Source organism: Neofelis nebulosa, chromosome 12, assembly GCF_028018385.1.
Source record: "Neofelis nebulosa isolate mNeoNeb1 chromosome 12, mNeoNeb1.pri, whole genome shotgun sequence".
Lineage (NCBI taxonomy): Eukaryota > Metazoa > Chordata > Mammalia > Carnivora > Felidae > Neofelis > Neofelis nebulosa.
This window is the reverse complement of record NC_080793.1, coordinates 91,676,367-91,701,336: the sequence shown is the minus strand read 5'-3', so window position 1 is coordinate 91,701,336 and position 24,970 is coordinate 91,676,367. Positions and strand designations below refer to the sequence as shown.

General features: G+C 48.1%; 1 long non-coding RNA gene across 1 annotated transcript; it reads left to right on the top strand.

Moving 5' to 3' along the window:
* The first annotated feature begins 15,874 nt into the window (after positions 1-15,874).
* LOC131492169 (uncharacterized) lies at positions 15,875-19,308 on the top strand. The gene is made up of 4 exons (XR_009251911.1): positions 15,875-16,138; positions 17,289-17,542; positions 18,190-18,604; positions 18,726-19,308. It is a non-coding gene; the product is annotated as an uncharacterized LOC131492169 (long non-coding RNA).
* The last annotated feature ends 5,662 nt before the right edge of the window (positions 19,309-24,970 follow it).

The following is a 24,970-nucleotide window of genomic DNA, read 5'->3' as shown; positions in this document are numbered from 1 at the left end:
ATACAAATATTCATAGATGTGTGTGTGTAGACTGAGTAGTGCACACATAGGGGCTTCCTTACTGTCATCCAAGAGGGTCTGCGAGCAACAAAATCCCAGCAGCAATAAACACATCCAGCGCCCAGATCTTGGTTTCTAATACCATTCTCAATAGGAGAAACCGGGGCTCCTTGGAGACGTGGCTGATGACAGGGCTGGGACAGGATGCATGCCTAAGAGAGGCACGTAGAGCCAAAAAGTGAAGTGCTCACAAACAAATCAAAATGATGGGAATATGTCCAAGAGCTGCCAGAGTCCAGGGGAAGGGCTCCCAAAGGCCAAAGCTAGAGCGATTTGAGCAGAAATAAATAACAAATACTTTGGAGTCCATCCCAAAGTATAAAATAAGTATCTACTACGAGTCTATCCTAACCTACAGAGATGATGCGGTTGTAAGTAAATGGGCGAAGAGTAGACAAGTCTCCCCATGCAGCAGACCGTCAGTTTGTTTGGATAAGCTACCCTCAAGCTGATAAAACATCTCTACGCTCAAGCAGGGGCCGGGCATGCTGACCTGCCTTCAGAGAAGACAGTGTGGGAAGTGGGAAGAAAAGAGACACTTTTCTTTTCTTGCGGATGCATTTATAAATTTAAAATTATATACAGCCTTTGTGTAGATACTTTTGCGTCAGAACCTCACAAACACCGTCTCAGCCTGGTGAGCCGGGTTAATAACGTCAACAGTGATAAGTCACAAAAGTGGCATGCGCCCTTGACAGGATGTGGTGAAAATGGCACTTGACCTCTGTGGCCAGGTGCCTCTTCCAAACACGTGGCTCCAGCCGTCACGTGAGGAAAACACCAGATAAATCGCAGTAAAAGGACTTTCTACAAAATGCTTGACGACTAGTCTTCAAAACTGTCATGGTCATTAAAGGCAAGGAAAGTCTGAGAAACCGTCACAGCCAAGAAGAACTTAAATAGACGTGGCTTTAGGTAACAGCAACGTATCAACATCGGCCCACTAATTGTAATAAATGTACCATATTGATGCATGACGTTAATAATAGGACAACGGGGTGGAAGGAGCGGGGACACTCCCTGAGCTATCCTTGACATTTTTTGTAGACCTAAAAGTGTTCCAAAACAAAATGTTTATTTATACTATTTATTTTAAAAATGAAATCATGCATCACGTGTACACATACATATTATATCAGTATGTGTATGATTCATTATGTCTACAATGTGCTGCAACCACTCCCTTCTAGTTTAGTTGAGTGTTTCTTCTCTTTCTTGCCATCCTAATTTTTGTTGGTTTTATTATTTACTATGTTTTAAGGTTTATAACATATATATTCTGCTTTAAAGTATATTTCTTTCCCTAAATACGGGTCTACAAATTGGCTATAATAATGAAAAACTAAGACATAACAATGACCATATTACTACGGGGGGAATATATTTTAGAATTTTTTAATGTTTGTTTATTTTTGAGAGAGGGGAAGTGCGAGTGGGCAAGGGGCAGAGAGGGAGACACAGAATCCAAAACAGGCTCCAGGTTCTAAGCTGTCAGCACAGAGCCCAACGCAGGGCTCAAACCCACGAATGGTGAGATCATGACCTGAGCGGAAGTTGGACGCTTAACCGACTGAGCCACCCAGGTGCCCCACTATGGGGGAAATATTTATGGAGAGCTAAGCAGTCTGTTTAGAGCGATATGGAAAAAAATATGAGCTTTTGTCTCTTTCCTAACTGAAATCAATCTGAAAGATTTTCTTTTTAACTTTTTTTGGTTTATTCCATCACTGGATCTCGCATCTTCTACTGGCATAATGTTTGGATTCTCTTTTTCTTTCCCTTCAATGCTGCCTCAGTAATTTTTAATTCAGACAGGATTCACAGATGGAGTAATGCCACTTCTTACACATCAGAAAAAGCCTTTGTTTTCCACTGGCTTTGTGAACAGTTTGGCATAGCCCTCGGGTGAAAATCACTTTCTCTTTCAAGTTTGAACAATCACTGTGTTATTTTCTTAAGTCTATTTTTACCGATTAGAAACAACCCAAGTGACTATTCATTAGTCTGCTGATTTTTCCCTGCCTGTGGTGGCTTTTAGGATTCTCTCTTCACACTTTGAGTTAGGAGATTGCGGCAGATATGTCCTGGCGGGTTGTTTTCCCGTTGTGGTTAATCTTTTCCCACACCCGTTGGGTCATTTCAACGTGAACGGGTGGACATTCTGCTCTGTTATATTTAACACTGTTATCCTTACTGTTCTTCTCTGATTTTGCTTCCTTTCTACTTTTTGTGGGGGTGGGGGTGGGGAATGGAGGGTCCTCCTTCTAGAAACACTATGCAGTGAACACCGACCTCTCTAGAAGGCGGTACCCGTGCTGCTGACCTTTTCTCTCTTAATCCTCATTCTTCCTTTTCCCTTCAACACCCCTGACAGTCCCTCAACGTCTTCCAGATCATCGATTGTATCTTTGGCTGCCTCCTGGTGATCAATCCTCAGGCCCTTCACTAACATTTTCAGCCTGGCCATGATTTCATTTCCAAAAAAATATTCTACTGTTTTCCTTCCATTCCCTTGTCATGGCAGCCTTTTCTTATTATTAATAACATGAGACATTTCAAGTCTCTCTGAAGACGTTCAAACTAGTTCAGCGTTCTTTCCTTTTTCCTTGGATTCCTTATTTCCCTGCAGCAAAAGTTGTGTTTTGTTTTGCTCTGTTCATTCATCATAATACTCTTTCCTCAAATGTCTGGTGACCTCCTCTTTTATGCTTATGAATGTGAAGCTACTTTGATTATCATGGATTTTTTCAAATTTTGGGCCCTATTTTGAATAGCTTTTTCTAATATGAACATTTTTGCAACATTTCCTATTATAAACCTTAAAAATGAAACTATTGACTGTCATTCCTGCTTTATCATCTATTTAAAAAAATTTTTAATGTTTTTATTTATTTTTGAGACAGAGACAGACAGAGCATGAGCAGGGGAGGAGCAGAGAGAGAGGGAGACACAGAATCCGAAGCAGGTTCCAGGCTCTGAGCCATCAGCACAGAGCCTGAGGCGAGGCTTGAACCCACAGTGAGATCATGACCTGACCCGAAGTAGGATGCTTAGCCGACTGAGCCACCCAGGTGCCCTATCATCTATTTTTTAATGTACATTTCCAGCACTCTTGATTTCTCTACTAGGATATTCGTTGACCAGCAAAGGACTAACTAGAATCAAATGGTCAGTGAAACATTTATGCTCTTTACATCATTTAGGTGCCAGCTTATACTCATTTTTTTAAAAACCCTACCTCTGGTACACTATTCCAGTTTGGGGGTACCATGTTTGTATAGACTAAAAATCTAAAACAGACCTGATTTCTATTTTCTAGAGAGAATTTTTTTTTCTTATTTATGTATTGTTCCCTATCCTGGAAGAAATCCATGCGAAATTTTCTCATTGTTCAGTTATTATTTTTATTAGTTTTGCTGAGAATTTTTGCCTAGCCTCTTAGGATGTATGGTTTTGGCTCTTTCTTTAAATTAGGTCTATAATTCATGTTAGTGCTCTTTTTGCTACAAAAGTTCTGTTCTCTCCTTCTGCAAGTCACAGAGCATCATAGATTGGAACCGCTGAACCCCTGGACCACTCTTGTGTTTCCTCTGCACCCCCTCGTGGGTAATGCAGCAGGGTGGGGTGTGACGGGGGGGGGGGGCAGACATTGTTAGGTTTCTCCTTTTGCACAAATCTTACCTGGTGGCCTGTTCTTTCTTTAACTGTCATTAAAACATTATGCAAAGTTGATTCTCTACTACCCAGAAAGTTCCTCTTCAAAAGGGTCACATACTGCCTCTGTTTTTGGGTGGCCTCTCTACTGCCCTGTCCAGAGGAAGGGCTCAGCAACACAACAGAAGGAGGAGGGACATCTCCCTGATGGTGTTTCTTCCTCAGATTTTGGGGTCACCCTTCTCTTCACCTTTAAGCCTGTTGTTTATGTCCTCGCTGGAGTCAGTCAGACTAGTTGAGTCTGTCCTCACCGACATTTTTTCAAAATGTTTTTTTAAGTTTATTTACTTATTTTGAAAGCGAGAGAGAGAGAATCTCAAGCAGGCTCTGCACTGTCAGCACAGAGCCCGATGTGGGGCTTGAACCCACAAACCATGAGATCATGACCTGAGCTGAAGTCAAGAGTCAGATGGTCAACTGACTGAGCTACCCAGGGGCCCCTCACTGGCATTTTTTTGTAAATATGCAACTTTGTATAGTTTTAAATGGAATTCGGATGTCATCAGCCTTCCAACATAGTAAACAATAAAACCAACAAATTTAGGACTAAAACTCCTGTACACAAACAAAGAACGGAAGTATGAGTTTGGGCTTAGAATTCAGCCACATAGAATGCTTCTGGGCATGACGACCGAGGAGAGAAATGAGTGGACCAGCGGACGTCTTGGCTGATTCTCCACTCTCCCCAAAATACCAGAGGCACGAGACAGCAGCCCTCTGTTATTTCCATGCTTCCCTAGGCAGACACAGGTCTGGTAGGAAACCCGTCCTCTTTATAGGCATTTCTCTTCCACATAATTATTAAAAAAATAATTACAAGGTAAATATAGATCCTACTCATAGGCCAACCAATGAAAATACAATGATGCCCAGAAGTTAGCAACGCTAACACTTCCTCGGGCGCTGGCTGTGTGACTAAGTGATGACATCTTGTCACTCCCCGTCACATCCTTGATTCCAAACCGTCTCTGTGTGTAGATCTCAATCCACAGTTCATTAGATAGCAAACACCACCTGAAACCAGAAGCAAAAAATGGAGTAACGTCCAGAGGCAGCGGTCCCTAAGATAAAAACAAGAATACAACAATGAGTATCAGGACCGTTTAGGAAAGAGGAGGTTGGAGGGAGGCATGGCAAAGACAAAAGCTCTGAGGCTCACAGGCGCCAAGGATAGTTTGGCCAGAAGGTGACAAGTGGGTGAAAACAAAGCCCGTGTGTTTTGGTCATCAACCCTGGACGCTAATGCCTGAATCACACGGCGTGGCTGATCGGACCTAACGACTAAACCAAACGTGTTCAACCCGGAAAGAATTCATTCCGATGAGACACGTAAATGTTTCGCAGTCCACGTTAACCTTACCCTATTTCAGTCGACTGCATCTTCTGGGATTTTATTTTCTTTAACTGGAAATACAAGTGTTTGGCGTGAGCCTGAATTTCAATGGGAAACCACACGTCCTGCAAGATTTCCAGGTGTGGGGGTTGAGTGAAGCCTCTTCCCGTCCGTTGAGATGTGAGGAGGCACAGAAATAAATGATTCCTGCCCTTCTGTCCTTGATGTATAATTATACTTTAATTAGAACTAATTTTTTGTATTCCCTGAAGGAACACAAACTCTGTAGGAACCAAATTGAATGGTGAGTAATAAAGTTGTAATTAAATTGATAGTTGGTGGTTTCCCACTGCGACCATTGGACACAATGCTTCGGTTTTGTTCCAATATTTTCTCTAGAGCCCTCATGGGGTCCAGGAGATATTATATGGTATACAAGGCAGTTATTATCATGAAGAGCAACTCACTTAAGCCTTTTAGAACATTCTCAAATTATAGAGTCTTTTGTTTGTAATTGGATTTTTGCTGGAGGTGGCATTTGGATGTTTCCAAGGGAAAGACTCACTTAAGTGTTAACCTGATTGAAGAAGCCAGTCATAGGTTCTGAGGTTCAAAATGAAAAATCATCCCATGTGTAAACCCAGTTGGTAGAGGGCCTTTCTGGCCACCCTGATAAGTGTATCATGTTGAATCTAACTATATTCGTCCAGATGGGGCTACTCAGACTAAAATTTCCCAGAATTATAGAAATAAATCACAGGGGCACCTGGGGGGCTCAGTCGGTCGAGCATCCGACTTCATCTCAGGTCACGGTCTCACGGTCTGTGAGTTCGAGCCCCGAGTCAGGCTTCCTGCTGTCCACGTAGAGCCTGCTTCGGATCCTCTGTGCTCCCCATTTCCCCCCACTCATGCTCTCTCTCTCCCTCTCAAAACTAAAGTAAACATTAAAGAAAAAGGAAAGGAATCGCAGGCCTGTCTTTTCAAGGCTCATAGCTGTATACACCACAACTATGCAGTGAAGCACAAAAGGATATTTTTGGAGCTATGCTATTTTTCCCATGTTAAAAATGTTAAGCCATACCCAAATAAGGTTTTCCTTTTTAGATAGGGAAACTGACTAAACTGACTAACCTGACTTCGGCTCAGGTCACGATCTCGCGGTCCGTGAGTTCGAGCCCCGCGTCGGGCTTTGTGCTGACAGCTCAGAGCCTGGAGCCTGTTTCAGATGTGTGTTTGGAAGGAACACACATGAACTAAAGGTAGATCTACACATCGTGGAACAGGCAATCAATTAACAATCAGCTCGTACTAGCTACCTATAGCTGTGTCACAAGTCACTCCAAAATTCCACGAATTGAAACAGTGCTTCTCATACCCGGTTTCAGCAGGTCAGGAGCCCACTAAGGCCCACCTGTGGCTCAGGGTTCCGTGGTCAGGGTGTTGGGGGAGGCTGCAGCCATCAGTCAGATCAAGGCCAAGTGGCAGGTCCGTTCCCAGATTGACTAATGTGGTCGTTGGCAGGCCTCGCTCCTTGCAGGCTGTTGGCCGGAAGCGTCTCTCAACCCCTTGCCCTGTGGGTCTGATTCAAGTCACTTAGCATGGCTTCGTCAGTGAGCGTGAGTGAACAGAGCCACAGGGAGCATGAGCAAAGCAGGAGTACGGGTCTCCTGTCACCCACATCCGGGAGAGCACCCCATCATGTTTCCCACTTTCTGCCGGGTAGAAGCAGGTCACAGGGTCCAGCCTCCACTCTGGAAGGGGTTCCACCGGATGCTGGTCACGGGAGCCATTCAAGCAGCCCCGGACTGTAACCTAGCCCGCGCGGTTACATAACAACTACATAACAGGCACATAACGACTAGACAGAATTCCCAAACGGAGAAAACGCTTCTTCGCGGTCCCTACACCAATGCCCTCCTGGAGACCATCAGATTCAATCAAGCACGTCAAAATTAACTTTTCCCTTCTTTGATTCCTAATTAAAGTGCTGTTTAAAAGAAGTCACGTGGGGTGCCTGGGTGGCTCAGTCGGTTAAGCGTCCGACTTCGGCTCAGGTCACGATCTCGCGGTCCGTGAGTTCGAGCCCTGCGTCGGGCTCTGTGCTGACAGCTCAGAGCCTGGAGCCTGTTTCAGATTCTGTGTCTCACTCTCTCTCTGCCCTCCCCCGTTCATGTTCTGTCTCTCTCTGTCTCAAAAATAAATAAACGTTAAAAAAATTTAAAAAAAAAATAAAAGAAGTCACGTGATGACAAAGGACAATCACAAAGACAGATGAAACATCTGAATATTATGACACAAAAAGTAAAATATGATTGATATTCAGATTCAAATATTTAACTCCTCAGAAATACAGCTATATCATAAAATGAAATATACCAGCCGACCAAAAGATCTCTACTAAATTAAAGAAAGACAAATTAAGAGATTAATGGACTACTGGGTTTTTTTCTCCTATCATGCTGGGAAAAAAAAAAGAAAGATTGAGCTTATATATGCGTATTTTTTTTAAGTTTCAAAGAATATGCTACAAATGGCAGGGGATTCAAGAGTGGTGGGATTGAAGGAGACTGGAGGTGTGTAATCTGCCCTGTAATGAGTAATGGTGATCACGTATTATTTTTATAAACTTAATACATTTTTAGTAAGCATGCATGTAATCAATAAGAAACAATTCCACAAACACACCCCGTATGTTTCTTTATTCACACACGGTCATTGGGCTATGAGTTCAACGTGCCCTCTGGAGCCCCCGTGATGTGCCACGACCCTGGTCCAATGCTAGGTTACACGCTAAATACAAGCACGCCTTCTGCCCCACGGGACATCATAGATTCTTCTAGTCCAGTGTAATCGGCTCTGGTTCGAAATGGGTTGTGTTTCCAAAGATTGAACCTCACAGGCACCAGTAAGGGAGGTGGCTTTGGGTGCTGGAAACCTGGCTCCCGAATGCAAAAATCATTCATTCACAAGTCCCATTTATTCATTCACAAGTCCTATTTGGTCACCATGAAAATCCTTTCTCAGAACCACATCCACCCTTCACTTCACTGTCTTTCTGGTTCACAGATAAAGGTGGTTTTGTGTGCTCTCCGCGATCAGGGTGGCTCAACATTTAGCTACAATGGGTTTCTACAGGATGATGGTACCCGGTAAATGTAAAAATGGTTCCATTGTCAAATACATCTGAGTGTCAGTGACTTAAGTGGAATTCACTCAGGGCTCTTACAAGAGGCCCTTTGCGAGTAGGTACCAAGAAGCCCTGAGAACCTTTCCAGGAACATGGGCACCACGCGTCCAAAACTCTGGTCTGCAGATGTCCTCTCTCTTGAGCGTTGATGTACTTTGCCATGAAACCCAACATGGGGAATGTGAATGTAGTCAACACTCACAATGACTTGGGCGAAGACTTGTCTCAATTTCTATTTTTCATACTCATATTTCCCAGCCTGGGTCCCCATTGTGATGTGCAGCTCCCTTCGGGTTCTGCAAAGGCGTAGAAACAGCCCCACAAAACAACAAAGCCAAAGCACAGATGAGAAGGGGTAGAAGAAGACGTCAAGATGGATGCCCCTGACAGGATGACAGATCATCGGTTGTGTCCCCACACTCTCAGGTCAGAGGGGCCTGCAGAGGCCCAGGACAGCCCCACATTGACCGGTGGTCCGAGGGCCATCACTGGCTACCTTCTTGTCCTTGTGCAGATATTTCTCAGACAGATACTTTCCCATTTCTGTGATGTGTAATGCTGGGATCAGGGGGAAACATCACAATTACTTACTCCAGGAAATACGTGCTGGAGAGAGAAAAGGCTGAACCAGCTTATTGGCTAACTTAACTTGTTGGTTATAACTTATTGGGTATAACTTAACCAAACAGCTTATTATCAGAACTGGCATCTCATATCATCAATACTTTCTGGTCGACCTTCCCACTCTGTGACACCAACCCAAGTCCCAAACTGTGCCCAACGCCGACCAGCTTCCCCTTGGCAAGTCTACTGGCAAAAAACACCCATCCACATCTCTAAAATCTCATGAGCCCCGTCCCCTGACTCCCCCACCGTGATACCGTGACGATTAAGGTGGTGTTCTCCAATACTGCAATAAATCTAATAAAGTTAGCTTTGCTTGATCAACAGGACCTTTGGAAGTCATCTTTTCTGAGGAACCGGCAGCCGACATTTCAGGACCGAACCTATAAGCAATCCCTACCCATAATCCAACATCGCACAAACATGTGAGTACTCACTGATTTAATGGATTCACATATTAAAATAGCCTTGAAGTTGCCCAATTACATCACATTAGCATGACTGCATGTCTTATATGCCCTAGGTTTTTCAAGGCCCTCCCAAGACATGGAGGTCTTAACTGACAAAGATTTAGAAAAGGTCGAGTCCATTTTCTTGGGCTCTGGATAAGTATCAAAGACTAGCGATGTGAACCACTGTCTATCCCAGCCCTGTTTTGCCCTGTGCTGGCCGTTTTGCACTGCCTTCTTGTATCAGCCCCCAGGCGAGTGATGATGGGCGTGAGACCCAGGAAACTCCACTCAGCCTCCTCAGTTTTAGCAGAATGCTTTCCTCAGTAGAAAGCTCAGGGAATTCGCTTTTGTAGCAACATCCTCCATAAGGAAAAAAAGGTATTTCCAGTAACCTTAGTTAAGGTGTGAGTGCTTCCACGTGTGTGTGGGTTTGTGTATCTGTGACCCCTGAAATGACACAGTAGCGGTAATTAAAGCAAGACCCCGTCTTTCTTTGACCAGGGGTAGAATCTGCTTTACCAGTTGCAGACGTGGTGATCTTTCAATGCAACAGAGCTGTACGCGCTTGGAAAACCCTCTATCAAGGAAAGCCAGATTTAGGGTATCCACGGCGGTCTCCCGCGGGCTCAGAAATTTGTCAATATTGTGTCAAGTTCTCTAAACCAGGGCTTCTCAATTTGAACGTCCCCGAGGTACTTGTTAAGATGCAGATTCAGATTCAGTAAGACTGGGATGGAGTCCAGGAGTTTTTGAGGGGATGGAACTATTCTGCATCTAGATCGTCACGGGGATTACATAAATCCGTACATGTCTTCAAATTCATGGCACCGTGCACCAAAATGTGAGTCACGGTTACTGTATGATGCTTTTTAAAAATAATGTTCAAAGCCACACACACTCACACACACACACACACACTCACACACACACACACACACCCCACAAAGGATGCATCAACGATGGTGAGAGGCTCTGAAGAATTCATAGCATCACCACATAATACTCCTTCCAAAATGTTTATCCTGAACCTGGCCCTGAGGAAAAGATCCACCGTGCCAAACTGAGAGACAGTCTATGAAACTTGTCCAGATTCTGCAAAATAATCAACCTCATGAGAGGGAAAACAATAAGGCTGTAAACTCCTCTAATTTTTTTTTATTTTTCTTTTTAACGTTTATTTATTTTTGAGACAGAGAGAGACAGAGCATGAACGGGGGAGGGGCAGAGAGAGAGGGAGACACAGAATTGGAAGCAGGCTCCAGGCTCCGAGCTGTCAGCACAGAGCCCCACGCGGGGCTCGAACTCACGGACCTCAAGATCGTGACCTGAGCTGAAGTCGGACGCTTAACCGACTGAGCCACCCAGGCGCCCCATCCTCCAATTTTTTTTTTTAATATTTATTTTTGAGAGAGGGAGTGAGCGAGCAAGCGAGTGGGGAAGGGGCAGAGAGAGAGGGAGACACAGAATCCGAGGCAGGTTCCAGGCTCTGAGCTGTCAGCACAGAGCCTGACGCGGGGCTTGAAACCATGAACCGTGAGATCACGACCTGAGCTGAAGTCAGATCAACTGAGCCACCCAGGCGCCCCTGATAGAATCAGTATCACAGTGCAACAGATCGAAATTTGTGGGACACAACAAGAACAGCTCTTAGGGGGAAATGTATAGAATTCAATGCTCAGATGAGAAAAGAAACAGGTCTATCACCCATCGCATCACATCCCGAACTATTTGTAATGGTTTGGATCATATTCGTTCTTATTTTAATGCACACGTGGGACTAGCAGGGGCTGTTTTTATTCCCTTTTGAGCCTGAGTCTACTGGACGAGCGTGAGTAGATCCCCAGTAGTTTTGCTAACAGAGATTGGTTGACGTTACGTACCTGTTAGGTTTTCTATTATAATTTTTTTTTAATTTTTTTTTTAACATTTATTTATTTTTGAGACAGAGAGAGACAGCATGAACGGGGGAGGGGCAGAGAGAGAGGGAGACACAGAATCAGAAGCAGGCTCCAGGCTCTGAGCCATCAGCCCAGAGCCTGACGCGGGGCTCGAACCCGCGGACCGCGAGATCGTGACCTGGCTGAAGTCGGACGCTTAACCGACTGCGCCACCCAGGCGCCCCTCTATTATAATTTTTATTGTGATACACAGATGACCTGTGCCTCCAAAGAGTGTGTTCTGAAATAGTATTCCTTGTATACTTTAAAATGACACCAGTCTGATGCTCCTCAGACATTGTCATGGACAAGTGTTGAAAAACAGCACCAAATAAGTGACAGCAATTATTTGGCTACCTATTACTTTCGCTTTAAATTGTTGGGTTTTGAAATAGCTGTAGATTCACGGGAAGCTGCGAAGAAATCCTCGGAACGTCCGGCACGCCCCTTAGCCACCCTCTCCCGTCTTCCACAGCTATCAGATCAAAACCAGGATGCTGAGATTGGTACGATCCATCGAATTTGTTCATAGGATTTGTGCCAGGTACACTCCTGTGGTGCAGGTGCAAAGCTACCACCTGGACAGACCCGTGTGGCTGCCACCGGTTAAGATACGCACCTGAACGTCAGCACAGGGAATACCTCACGCTACCCTTTCCCCCCTCCTCCCCTATTCCCACACCTGCAGCTACCCATCTATTCTCCATCTCTGTAATCACGACAACGAATGCTGTAAAAAAGGGACCACCCAGTATATACTTTTTGAGATTGGCTTTTGTCACTCCACGTCCACACCTGACGTGCATCCAAACTGTGGCATGGATCAACAGTCTGTTTACTTGTGTCGCTGCGTGGTAGGTTCTGGCACACATGTGCAAGTTTGTGGAACCACTCACACACTAAAGACATTTGGGAGATTTCCTGTTTTGAGCTATTACAGGTAAAGCTGCTGGGAGCATTCACGTACAAGTTTCTGCCTAAAAATAACTTTCTGTCCAAGGGCGCACTTGCTGGCTCCCTGGGCGAGTCCATTTCGTACTCTGTGCACGTTGAAAACCTGCTCCTAATAAACTGCCGGCACCAAGTTTTCAGCGAGCAATGTCTGCAGAGCCCTGTCAACCCGGAGAGATGCCTTTGCTCAGCATGCGCGCTGACACGGTGCATGAAGCACGGGGCTACCACCCGTGCGCACAGACTCCCCCAAAGGGTCCTGACCTCCCTTCCGTGGGGAGCAGAGATGGAGGATGAGGGAGAAAGCAAAGAGAGAAAAAGCACTGGTCCACCTGCAATCGGGACCGTGCAGGACGACCCCGCAGGAACGAGGCTGAGGAGCTCATCACACCCGGACAACGTGGCATAAATAAAATCTCCGACCGGCCTCCCGTGGAAGGGCCCCTACCCTGTGGATCGTGGCTCCAAGAACAGGACCAAGTCTTTCCTTCCAAGAAAGGGTTGTTCTTGGAAGATGCAAGAGAATCACCATTTGCACCTGTTAAAAAAAAAAAAAAAAAAGAAAGAAAAGCTCAAGCGTACCTATCCTTTTAAGGTGGCGTCTGTGTTCATAGGTGCTGTTGTCCGGAACCGGCTGGACACCCTCAGTCTCCCGTCTCTGGTTGGGCCTCAAGGCCACGGTCCCGCCCCTGACCATGCATGCCCCTCCTGTCCTCTCTGATCCCAGGAGCCTGGACTCAGACCTCTTCCCTTGCTTTGGGGAACTTATATCCTCTGCTCTAACCCTTGAGTTCCTCCATCCAAACCCAGGACAGAACGGGACAGAAGCCACTGGCCTCCTGTTTCTCTGCTAGATCCACAGAATCTGGCGAAGAGTCAAAGCTTACAAACAACCTTCTCCATTTTCTTAAGATTCCTCTTTTTCCTCCATGCTGCTGCTTTTTTTAAAATTTACTACTAGCTTTTTAAAAGTAGAAAGCATCGATATTCACTGTGAGTGACATAAGAGAAACGTCCATGTCTTCTAAAGCTGAAAGGTTATTTTTCACTTGCCGTTGCAAGGCTAACTATTACTTAAGTTTGCTCTCCACCCTTGCGGGCATGTACTATGGATTTCGGTCCAGATCTATGACTGCCCATCTTTACTGAATACACTCATTTCTCAAGGAATTGGCCAATCCCTGTCACGTACAGCGTCAACCACATTCTGTATGAGCTGTAACGAGGGCAGAATTTGCAGGCTCACGGTGAGATCAGCCATCTATTCTCTGACCTTCCAACGTGGGCAAGATCATTTGGGTATTTTGGTGCGTCCTTTCGCCTGTCCCTTCAGTGCAGGTGGAACTTACTTGTACGAAGGTCAGGGGCCCTATTTCCATGGTTCACGGTGCTTTGGGGGCTTGCAGAGAAAGATCTTCCAAACGTAATATGTCACCAGCACAATTTCTTCTAATCAAGTATTTGTCCTTCTCGGTGGTTTATATCTGAACAGTTTCCTTTCTCTCTCCCTCCCCCCTTTTGTCGTGGGGGGGAGAAAGAGGCAGAAATGCAAGTAATTGTCAGATTTTTCTAGTGTTACCAGTGACACGCATGGGGTTTTTTTCCTCATAGTGTAAAATAAAACAGACATCATGTAAATAATTTCAAATGCCACCTACAATTATGTTTCCCTGCAGACGGAGACAACGGAGAGGCTAAGTATGTCTTTTTCCCTTCAGATGATCTGGAATCCCTCTTCTTAAAAATGGCCCCACTGTCCTCCTACTAATTGCTATGGCAACCACTTCCGGTACCCAGAATTCTCTCTCAGCTAGGGCTAAGACTCCTTGGATGCTCCTGCAGCATTGGCTGCCCCCCCCCCCCCCCACCGCCGGGCCTCATGAAAACCAGCCACCTCACCTTTCCCACCTCAGATGGTGCTGAGGAAGGAACCAACTATCACCAGGGAACTAACACACCTCTCCTCAGCCTACCTCACAGGGACGGTCCCGCCTCCAACATCTTGCTCGACGGGACCGTGACTAAGGCCATGACTCTGTGCCTTTGTCTGAACTCACACACAGGCGGATATTGCACGGAACTGAAAGTGACAGAGGCAATGAACGATGCCTGAGCCGTGGTCAGCGTCTACCAAAATGGTGAGTGGGATCGGCGAGGCAGACACCCCCTTTTCCAGGTGGTTCACGCTCTCGTTTCCCACCCCGGCGGTCGGCAGTGCTCTCTGCGGGCCGCTCCCTCCGCACCAGCACCCCCCCCTCCCCCCGCCTCTGTAGGAACACAGAAGAACTGTGTCACTGGTCCCCTGAAGGCCCGGTGGAAGCAGGTGACTAATTCCTGCTGACGGGCTGTGGGAAGACATCGTGTGTCCTTTTGTCCCAGAGCGCTTCATGGCCCTTCTCACACACTTACTTCTAGAACTATTTGCTGATGCCAAAGACTTGGTTTAGTTCCAAGGGCGGGAGGAATCAGAGAAGAAATTCAAGTCACATCCAGGAGGGAGAGCAACTTTAAATCGTAGGTAATGGGGTGGGCTAGTCAAGGCCCAGAGCAATAGCGCCTTGTGGCCTGGGGGACGCTCCTGGGTCTGGTGACCACAGCTAAGGGCCCATTTTTTTCCAGCGCGATGAAAGGGAATGTCTTATTGGGATGAGAGAAAGAGCTATGCAATTTGACACCCCCCCCAAAAAAAAAAAAATATCAGTGATGCTGAAGTGTTACCTCCAACATTTCCCGTGTCCCTGCCCCACTGCTGTTTCGTGGAGACCTCGACCCAGAGAGAGTGCCCGGATGGCATGTGGGCCAAACTGAGTCAGGAAACTCTGATGTCAGGATCATAACAATTATAAATTAGAGAGGAAAATCACTAGCCACCAAGAGACTGGCCAACTCTGTTCTGCCTCCCACAGGCTAGATTTTCTAATGGGCCAAACTCACCTTAGACTTTGCTCTGGACGAGAGAGCGAGCCTCTTCCCTCCTCCCCGTCTCATCCCTGCGACACCTTGCCCCTGCTGTACTCAGTAACACTGACAGGCCATCACCCAGGTCACAAGCCCTGGGACACCCCGACAGAGATGTCCGTCTGTGGAAAATCCAAAAGACATCTCTCTGCTCCTGACACAGCCCGTGGCCCCCTCCCCCACCACATCCCCGTCCCTGGTAGATGATCGAACTGGCCGGAGATTCCAATCAAACCCTTACACGCAAAAGGTTTGCTTTTCCAAGTGTCCATGCTTTTAGAAAATTTCTTATCTCAGGTTCTCCCGGAGGGCGAAATTTAATGGGAAAGCGGAGAGGGAATCAGGAGGGATTGTTGCCATGGCCAGAAGCCGCTGGAAGGTCACCTGCCAGGACATCCTGGCAGTGCCTTGATATCCCACCGGCACCTGTGATACCCTCCATACCAAGGAGAATTAGCTTCCTTTACCGTCAGTGAGAAGGGAGCAGGGAGCCATAGTTTGTGTGGTGCACTGGGAAAGCGCGAGCTTGGCAGTGACTCGAGGGCGGAGCAGGGAGGGGAGTCCTGGGCAACAGCCCTGCACCCTCCGCTACATCAGCTACGGTGCTGCGTCCTCCTGAGAGCAGGCCTCCCGCCGAGGAAAAACCCTGTCTCCCATCCAATGAATTACGCGAACTCAACTTAATTGATTGCACCATGTTGCTTGAAATCGCCGCGAAATTCCGCTGCGGTTTTAAAGATGCGTAAACACCGTAAGCTTGAGAGGCTCAGCCAAGTTCTGCAGTCTCGCGTCAGTTAGTAACATTCGTGCACGAGTGGTGTGGGTCACCACCCAGAGGCTCACACAGGCTTCTCCCAGAGGTGTCCTTTCACGGCCCAAGCTAGAGGAAGTGCCGTTTTGGAGGAGATGATCGGGAGTCTGGGTAAGAGTGTGATGGGGTGAAGTTCTGGGAGCCGTTGGTGGAGGTCGGGACTGAGGCGGTATCGGGGCCGGGCCAGGAAGCGGGGACCTGGTCCGCGATGCAATCCCCTTCCATCGACCCAACTGCCGGGATGTGCGACGGGCAGCTAGCTGTGCTGGGTGACAACGCAGACGGCACGGGGACAAGCAGGCGCGTCCCCCCTCCTGCCTACCCGAATCCCACCAGTCGTGCGGGTGGCCGTGCGCCCCGCTCCGCCAGGGTCGCCCCCTCGGCCCTGGAGGAGGGCTCGCTGTAAGCACAGCTTGTGCGGGCTGGGTGGGCAGCTCTCTCTCCCGCGTGTCTCCCGCCCACGGCCGGGAACATGGCCTGGTGACCAGCACTGCAGTGGCCTCCCCGTGAGAAACGAAGACGGAGACGCCCAGAGACATCCAAGGACTCCTGAGACGCTCCCCTCCAGACTCCCCGATTACCCGGGCGAAGACCCTGCTTCAGCCATTGTCACTGGGGGTTCGCGCCTCATGCGGCCGAGCACAGGCCTTCGGGAGAAGGACACTGGCCGGGCCCTGTCCCCTGCTCATGCTGTGTGCACGGGGCGGGAGGCCATCCCGGAGACCCCCGCCTGGCAGCCGCGGGAGCCCCTGAGACACCAGCAGGGGCCAGTGGGGCCTGCATCAGGACAGGGGAGCGGGAGCCCCCCGCCAGCCCCTTTCACTGCTCGAGGTGGGGGGGAAGGAACCCTTGAAGGGACGGAAAACAACTGGCTTTTTCAGATTACCTATATTTAGCACTTCCCGAAAGTAGCTATTCTGAGCTGGGTGTAAAGGAAGGCAACCGCTGAACTTGAAAGAGGAGAGAGTGTGTGAGAAAGCAGAGGAAGCGGGACCTGGAGGCCAGTGCTGTGGCTCCGTGGCTGGCTCCGTGGCTGGCTCCGTGGCTGGCTCCACGACGGGGTGCCGTGCTAGGTGACTAGCGGGGAGCACGGCCTCACGGTCACAGAAAGGAAACGGTGTCGCGGAAGGAGAAGGGACACGCGGGACCTGAATCCAGAGAGGAGTGACCGGCTGTCCCACGCTGTCCCCTGCCTGGGGACCGCCCTCTCTGACGGAGAGAGACAGCTGTGACAATTCCAGTGTTTTCCCCGTGCCCACAGGGCCCTGAGCCTTCCACGTGTGTGCCTGTATTCGGTCCTAACAGGTGTACCTCCAGTCACTGCTGAGCACGGCGTGGCCCCTGCCCGGGTCACAGCGCAGAGCTGGGGCCCAGCCCCCGTACACCCGTCGTCTCTCCAGCTACAGGAACCACGGCGGAAAGAGCCCCTCTCCAGACACTCAGCGGAGCGCCTGATTCCAAATGTGATTGTAAAAATCTCAATTAAGACGATCTTCAATTAATCGACTGTTCCGGGTAATTTAATTTCCTGGCTTAATTGAGCACTAACCAGGAAAACTTTTCCATCAAAGCAGGGTTTTTTCTCCCCCCCAAAGTGTATGAGACACAATTTCCTAACTTAGTGAACCCGATTTAAATTTTCTTTGGTAATGAAGTCACTAACAGTGCCTCGGGCCCACAGTTTGGAAGCTGCTTCTCACCAACCAGCAACACACGCAGTGCTCAGGGTTGGATCAGATTTGTCTGCCTTTTTTTTTTTTCCTAGCCTGCTATTAATTGAGGCTGCAAAGGACATCCTTGAGCATAAGATTTTCCTTTTATACTCAAATGAGTTTCAGATATACCTGAAGTGGAATGTTGGGGTCAATTGGGTTATAAAATATTTTACCGTTTTTTTTCTTTTTCTTAATGGTTATTTATTCATTTTGAGAGGTGGGTGAGAGGCAGAGAGAGAGAGAGAGAGAGGGAGAGAGAATCCCACCCTGAGCGAGCGTGGAGCCCGACTCAGGGCTCGAACTCACGAACCGTGAGATCATGACCTGAGCTGAAACCATTGGATACTTAACGGAGTGAGCCTCCCAGGCGCCCCTATAGTTGTTTTTTTTTTTTTTTTCAATGTTTCCAAAAAACGTTTCCAAAATGCTGCATCATCCCGTTGCCAGAACTCGACGGTGAGGAAGGTTCTGGGTGAAAAGGAGGCTGGAGAAGGAGAACGATACACGGGGAGAGGAAGGAAGCGCTGGGAGGACAGTCTCAGGGGAAAAGAGAGAAAGCCCTTCATCCACTGCCCGCCGTGGGCGCTGGTAACTGCTTGGCCAGCAGCTCACCGGGAAAGAGAGAAACGCCCTTGCTTGGGGCGCTTGCCAAAGTGTGCGTGCCCTGGCGGTGGCTGATTTCAACTCCCTTAACTCGGCACCGGGAAAAATGAGACCCCAGGGCTCTCGTGACCCGGTGGGAGCTCGCCCCAGCACCCTGGCTGCAAGAGACCAGGGGACAATTGCGAGGGACGGTGAGGATGAAGGGATGAAGGTCCTCCTCGGTGTGGATGTGCCGCCTCCAGCCTCCACGCCACGCCAGGTAAGACTTGCCACCCTGGACACAAGGGCCCTAAATGGAGGACGGGAGACCTGGATCCCCTGTGTAATCAAGAGAACACGTGCCCCTTGACCTTGGCACACCCCATATGGAAATTCCCTAGGCCCTGGGGAGGCCGTGCCCCCATGACCCCCGATCTTTTTACGGGGTCTTGTTCGATCTGGTCAAAGCGTGCCTTGAGCCCTGCCTCGGATTTTATTGCATATGCCCACCTCTTACTGGCCTTCCGTTTCCACCAAAGCGGAAAACCCCAACGCCAAATAATAAAGGCTCATTACCAGTGACAAGGAGTGGCTGATTATTCCGGCAGAAAGTTCTAAGTACAAAGGCTGAAGGTTGGGAACAGACCCAGCGATGAGGAGGTGTTTCTCAGTGGGCCCTACCATCAGGGATTTATCTGATTTGGGCTAAGGAGGGCATGATACTCAAAAGCCGGAGGTTAAACGTTTCGACGGAGAGATCACAGCCAGATCTCTTAATCACTTACTTCATTTGGCTTTAGAAAGTGTTTCTTCATGCTTTCTTTTCAGCATTTGGATCTGGTTTTAAATTATTCATACGATGACATTGCCTGATTCCTCTCACAAATTCAGAAAAACATAAAATATTGGGAAAGGGTTGATGGTTAACGAATTTCATCTTCTGAGGAATTTTGATATCCTGTCCGTAACAGAGATTGCCAGGGAATTAACTGTTTCTTATACTTTCTAGATTTCTGATGCTTTGACCTCTGGGGCGTCTGGTGCCCTGGAATCACTGTCCCTCCCGGGTCAGCCAATTTCCAGAGATAGTAAGTGACTCACCTGTGAGCATGTCTTTTATACGTAAACCAACCAACACGGAGGCCACATTGCCTCCCAAATAAGAAGATGGTCTATTCTGAGTGTCCCTGGAAGCAGCAGACAGGTGAATAAGTTCTGCTGAGGGAGGGGTCCCAGAAACGCTATAGAGAATGTAGAGGATTTGATGGCTAGAGCTCAAGCAGCCTTCATGGGCCATGAGGAAGCATCCTGCATCCTAGAAAAAAGGGAGCTGAATCATCTAAGGAGTCTGGATCTCTCCTAATTTTAGGAAGCCACTGGAGTCCTTCCACGTGACAAAGAATACAATTCTACATTTTAAAGTACCTATTCTTTGAGGTTTTGCTGTTCTCTTCAGTGAAATAACCTCATATAATGCACTCTCCTTGATGCAAAGCAAAACCAAAAACCATGGGGCACCTGGGTGGCTCAGTTGGTTAAGCTTGGTTTGGGCTCAGGTCATGATCTCACCTGATCATGAGTTCGTGAGTTCTAGCCCCATATGGGGCTCTGTGCTGTTAATACAGAGCCTGCTTAGGATTCTCTTCCCCCACCCGCCTCTCCCCCACCTCTCTCCATCTCTCTCTCTCTCTCTCTCTCAAAATAAATAAATAAACTTAAAAAAAAAAACATAATATCTTGGCCTGAAGTGATGGGTCGAGGCCTGTGAAGGTACTCAACGCATCCCCAAAAGATGTCTCTTGATAATGCTACTGACATTATCAGTATCAGAAAGAAAAGAGTTTAACTCATCTTACGTGCCAAACGCTTGGTAGATGTGTTCCCTTTCGGCCGTCAACATCCACAGTACATGCTCTGCTTTTCCACTTTGTCTAAACACAGACCAACAAGATGCTGGTCACCATCATTTGACTGTATTTACAAGTTTCCCCGTTTCCTGGAAGCATAAATCGAGAGCAGGAGGCCCATCGTTAACCAGCAACTTGTCTGGAAAATAAAGCAGGTTACGACTCGGCACTCGAGTAAAACCACGCTCTCCTTGCCGGTCATTGTGGGTCCCCCGCTGAGCCCAGTGTACTCTCTGCAGAGCATGCCTCCTACAAAATAATTACAAATTACACAAATGACGACAAAGCGTCATCTCCTACAGTGTGGGTCCCCTGCTGTCCCCTCATAGGTCCCACCTGTACGTTGGGAACTGACTGAATGTGGAACAGAATCGGCAAACACACGGGGGCACTGGTGTCTGCTCTTGTACACGCCAGGCCACTAATATTATGTGATATCCAACAAAAAAGAAAGGAATTTTAACCAAAAACCAGTTGTGCTTCCTCCCTGAGAACGTCTTCAATAAACTTTGAAATCTGGTCTTCTCGGTCTTTCTGTGGTGCTAAGACTTGTGTCTCTTTCTGCTATTAAAAGCACAATTTGGGGGGGCACCCGGGTGGCTCAGTCGGTTAAGCGTCCGACTTCAGCTCAGGTCACGATCTCACGGTGTGTGGGTTCGAGCCCCGTGCCGGGCTCCGTGCTGCCAGCTCGGAGCTTGGAGCCCGTTTCAGACTCTGTGTTTCCCTCTCTCTTTCTGCCCCTCCCCCATTCATATTCTGTCTCTCTCTCTCTCTCTCTCTCAAAAATAATTTAAAAAAAAAACATTAAAAAATACGATTTGGGGTTTATTCATTTTCTTTAAAACACAACTCATGAACTTCACACTCAAAAGTATTATTTTGCATTTGTTTCTTTCTTTAAAAATGAGACCAGAACTGATGAAGAAGTTTTGATAGATTGATAACACTTTCCAAAAAACAAATAACTTATGGGCCTGGGGACTCCAGACCCATAACATCACATTGTCAGACGGTTGTGTCTTATTTCCTAAACGCCTTTGGGTTTTCTGGTTTGTTTTTGTTTTGTTTTGTTTTGTTTGCGTTCTTGTTTTTTGAGGGGAGAGGACATCCCTGTCTTGGAAAAATTATCATACTCCGAAATAGACAGACTCGTGCTTCCTGACATTACGGGTCTAGTACTTTGCTGCTATCTTATCTCTACTTTTGTGCTTCATTGAATCATGACTTAGGCATAAAAATAAAAATAAAATAAAAATAGATGCAATTGAACAAAGATGAGAGAGTGTCCACCATGCACACGGGGATGTGGAGCTTCAGTGAGATGCCCAGGGTCAGGGGGGCGCCAGCCTCGCTGACACGTCCCCGTGCTTCTGGGACAGTTGCTGAGACACAGCTGGTAGGAACTCAGTGGGATTTCCCAGAAGCCCATTGGCTTCATAGTCCCCATCTGTAAAATTTATAGGAGTCAAAGACTGTTTCACTGTCTCTTACTTGAAAACTACATGGGGCGCCTGGGTGGCTCAGTCGGTTCAGCGGCCGACTTCGGCTCAGGTCACGATCTCACGGTCCGTGAGTTCGAGGCCCGCGTCGGGCTCTGTGCTGACCGCTCGGAGCCTGGAGCCTGGTTCTGATTCTGTGTCTCCCTCTCTCTCTGACCCTCCCCCCGTTCATGCTCTGTCTCTCTCTGTCTCAAAAATAAATAAAAATTGAAAAAAAAATTAATAAATAAGTAAACGTTAAAAAAAAAACAAAGAAAACCACAGAACCACTTACAGGTTCCTCAGGTGGCCACATTTTGAACCACTGACGTGGGCAAGGGCAGGATATTTCAAAATACCCAGTTGACCAATGCTGCTGCATAATTTCTGTAGTAGTCTGTAGTAGCCTGAGTCATTTTTTATTTTATTATTTTTTTTAATGTTCATTTTTGAGAGACAGAGACAGAGTGTGATCAGGGGAGGTGCAGACAGAGAGAAGGAGACACAGAATCCAATCCGAAGCAGGCTCCAGGCTCTGAGCTGTTGGCACAGAGCCCGACATGGGGCTCGAACTCACGGACCGCGAGATCGTGACCTGAGCCGAAGTTGGACGCTTAACCGACTAAGCCACCCGGACGCCCCTCTGTAATCTGACTCATTTTTAGTGAACACTACTCAGCCTAACTTCGAGAATGCTTTTTTTTTTTTCTTTTTAAATAATCTGTCAAAGAAGATAAAATACCAGCTTACCATTCTGACTCAGGCACATTCCCCAGAATTTCTTCCTTCTTAACACTGTACTTTTTATATTGTATATATTTACTCATTGTGATTCATTTATTCATATATTTATGTGTATTGTATTATCTATTCATTTGTTATTTGAACAGAAATGAGTTAGCAGGAGGAAATGCTAATGTTTGAGGTTACAAACCAGGGATGGTGTGGTAGTCAAGGTGGGGTGGGCGATGCTTCCCAGAAGGGTCAAGGGCTTCTTCCTCCCGCGGGGTCTCCATCCACCACAGGTCAGCAGGGAACCTCGTCCCATGTCACTTGTCCTGGCCGTGTTGTGCAGGGCAGTGGGCTCCACGCTGGCTCCTGGGGGACACGGGACGGCAGCTCCTAGGAGATGAGCGCCTCCAGCCCGGAAACGGCAGGTGTCTCTCGCACTCCAAACTCCTCCGCCAGAAGGGGTCAGATCCCCCCTGACACCACGGGGTCGGGGAGCGCGCTCCCACTCTGTGCCCCGAGGAGCAGAGTGGCAACCTTTGGAGAAGGGTTAGGCGGGGTTCGCTGCCCACCCCAAGAAGGGTTCACGGGGCGCTTACTGGGGCAAAGTACAGTTCCTGTTGCCAAGACGGTTCGACAATGACTTCAGGTTAAATAGTATGGAACAGATCAGGACGTGGGCAGAAACCTTCTCAGCACAAGGAAGCCCGGTGTAAGAGCCATAAAGGACAGAAAACGGGAGCCAAGGGGGGTTCTCAAGGAGGAGAGAATTGGTTTGATTTTAGGGAATTGGGGAGGGCTCTGGAGAGTTCGCGGGACGGCAGGCTGGATATGGGAAGCAGCTCTCCGTGCACGGAGGGGACAGGGAGATGGAAAAGACGGACTTCTGAGCAGAGGAAGCAGTCACATCGGGCCACGGTGACGCGTTTTGGCACACCGCTTTGTAATTGTTGACAGTTTTACAGCAACAGTGACGTCCTAGACAAAGCCTGCCTCCTCGTCGCCCTCTGAGTTCCCGATACTTACCCTGTGGCTGTCACAGGGGTATTGGGGGCACTTTGGAGTACCTAACTCTGAGGGCTGATTTATTACTATGGTTCAGCGAGAGAGAGTGTGTGTGTGTGTGTGTGTGTGTGTGCACTCGGTGCTGATGAGCACTCGGGCCTTTCGACTGGTACCTCTTGAGGCTAGCACGCCCTCGTCCGTAGATTGCTGGCCTGACTTCTGACAAGAGCGCAGTGAACATGTCACATCCACACGATGCCCTTTGTTGCCCCGGGAAAGAACCTGCGTAGATGTCACTGCGTATTCACTATGAGCGTCCCTGTCTCCACTCCGTTTTTCTCCGACTCCTGCCCCTCCCTCCTTATGGAGGTTCAGCCGGCAGCTGGCGGTCTCCTTTGCCCTCCTCACTGGGCTCACATCCTCCATGTTGCTTGAGGCAAAGGGAAGATCCATCAGCTTCCGAGCTTCTCCAGGCGACTCCAAGGTGCAGGGAAAAAAAACCGGAGGGCCACTTTGCCCTCAAAGTGCGGTCCGTGACCAGGAGCATTGGCAGCACCCGAGAACCTAACAGGAATGCAGGTTCCCAGGCCCCCGCCCAGCCCTGCTGACTCCAGCTCTGGGGAGTCACAAGGCCTTCCAAGAGCTTTAGCTGCACATTAAAGCTTGATAAGTACCGGATGGGATGCCCTCTAATGGGGCCTAATGGGGCCTGCTGATTGCAATTATCTGCATAAGCAGAGAAACCCGGAATAATGTAGCGATAATGACCTTGGGGGTGGGGGAGGGGGCATGCCAAGAGCACCACCGGGAAAGCCATTAAAGAGGCTTAAAGAAACTGAAAGTTGCCCTTGACTGTGGGCTTGCACGGGTGAGTTTTTCACACTGTCGCAAACCTTCCGGGCAGAGCCCGACACGGTTGAGGGTGTTTGTTTGTTTCCCCGGAAAGCTCAGTACATGACGACAGGGCTCTAAGTGCCTGGCGCTTCTTAATTTAATCGTGAGGGCCACCCACACTGCGGATGCGAATTCCCACCCTACAGAAGCTCAGAGAGGCTAAAAACCTGCCAGGGGTCACCAAGCGGGTCACGGGCAGCGGAAGGGTTTTGTCCTGCTCATAGTTGTTGATCCGTTTTTCCCGTGTTACCAACAGTAAGGCTTATACTATGATTAGTGAGGATTATATTATAATGAGGAGGAGGAGTAAGGATCAAGGGTCCAGAAGCAGGAACTGGGTCCAGAAGCAGCACTGGGGTTTCTCAATACCAAACCCACTTACCAGCCTGGACTGGTGAGGAGGCCAGGGAGCCAGGGGCTGAGCAGGAGACACGGGATTAAAAGGGAGCTTTTCTTCACTCCTATGGAGCCCCTACCCACTCCCACCTCACCCTCCAGGACTGACAGGGACCATCTGGGGAAAAAAAAAAAAAAAAGAAAAAGAAAAAAACCTCCTGGAGACACTGTCCCCAACCCCAGGCCTGCCTGACAGCTTCCTTCCAGAGATAAGCACATCAAAGCAGCTTCAAGAGA